A 1,435-nucleotide genomic window follows, 5' to 3' on the forward strand; every position below is an offset into this window, starting at 1 on the left:
ACTTGAGCTGCTTGCATTGCCAAAACAAATGGTTCATACTTCTTCAATTTCCTTTTATGGTTGATATCCACAAGTTTATATTACGGGTGAATCTTCATTCTTACATTTGGTGTGGGGTCAAACCATTCACATTTAAATAAAATTGTTCTTTTGATCGGTGTACTGCCCTTGTACTCCAATTCAAGAATTTCAGTAAGCACGCCATAGTAGTCATTGTCATCTGCACTATAATTGGTTCCTTTTATGCAAATGCCACTGTTATCAGATGCTCTAGAAAAACTGTGACCTTTAGTGTGAAATTTAAAGCCGTTGACATTATAACCAGTGTATTGTTTCGCTGATCGACATGGACCTTCTGCAAGCGCCTTGATGAACTGATTATTTATGTGGACTCGATCCTATTAAATTAAAACAATTAGAGTTTCTTATAAATGAAATAAGTACAGATGGAAAGATATTGTACAAGTGCTCACATATCTTGTGAACCATGATGCAAAATCTTCATCAAGTTTCTTATCCACTTCCTGCTCCGTAATTCGTGGAAAATTTTGATGAAGGGAGTCAATAAATTTCCTTTGGATCACATATAAGAAAAAGAATATGTAAGTATTTTGATAAATATAATGTATAAATGTAAACAAAAGCTTGAAAGCTTACTCCACATATGGTTGCACTTCTCTGCAATTTAGTAAAATATAAATATGAGCTGCTTTGAGTTCTTCTTCGGTTAGATATCTCCTATTTAGTTCCCCAAATCCTCGACCTGGATAGGTGAATATAGAAAGATTACCATTGTATCTATCTTGTTCGCCTATGCCACCATCGTCATTTCGTGGCACTTTTCTATGCCTTGTGTAAACATGAGGCTCGAAGTAGTGTGAACAGAAGGATGAACCTTCATCAAATATATACTCATTGCATATGCATCCTTCAACATGTGCCTTATTTCGAACATTATATTTATATTTTTGAAGGTTTCTGAAAATAGTACAAAAGCTCAAGGCGTTAGTCATTCATAATGATGAAAATGAAGTACTTAAATAACCAAGTCTATTTTAGTGGTTAGGGACATATAAAAGGAATTACATATTGAGTCCATTGTACTATAAAATAGATGATTTACCATTTATATACTTAGGAGTTCCTTTCTCTACTGAAAGGATGACAATTTTGCATTGGAAGCCTTAAGTAGATAAAATTACAGCAAATATCACTAATTGGATGGCTAGAAAATTATCATATGTCGGAGGCTTCAACTAATTAGAGCAATAATGTTTGGTATCCAAGCAGACACGTCACGTCTATTTTACTACCATAAAAGGTTATTAAACACATCGAAGCTACTTGTAGAAAATATTTGTGGACACGTCTAACCAATATTTCTAAAAGGATGCTTGTAGCATAACACAAAGTGACTCTTCCTAAAGGTGTAGGA

At 34.0% G+C, this 1,435-nt stretch overlaps 1 long non-coding RNA gene across 1 annotated transcript; it reads right to left on the reverse strand.

Moving 5' to 3' along the window:
- Positions 1 to 516: 516 nt before the first annotated feature.
- On the reverse strand, positions 517 to 985 carry LOC107063015 (uncharacterized). Its single transcript, XR_001475018.1, has 2 exons — positions 658 to 985; positions 517 to 573 (listed from the first exon to the last, which is right to left on the reverse strand). It is a non-coding gene; the product is annotated as an uncharacterized lncRNA (long non-coding RNA).
- Positions 986 to 1,435: the final 450 nt, after the last annotated feature.

This window comes from Solanum tuberosum, unplaced genomic scaffold (assembly GCF_000226075.1).
Source record: "Solanum tuberosum cultivar DM 1-3 516 R44 unplaced genomic scaffold, SolTub_3.0 scf00291, whole genome shotgun sequence".
In the NCBI taxonomy this organism is placed as follows: domain Eukaryota; kingdom Viridiplantae; phylum Streptophyta; class Magnoliopsida; order Solanales; family Solanaceae; genus Solanum; species Solanum tuberosum.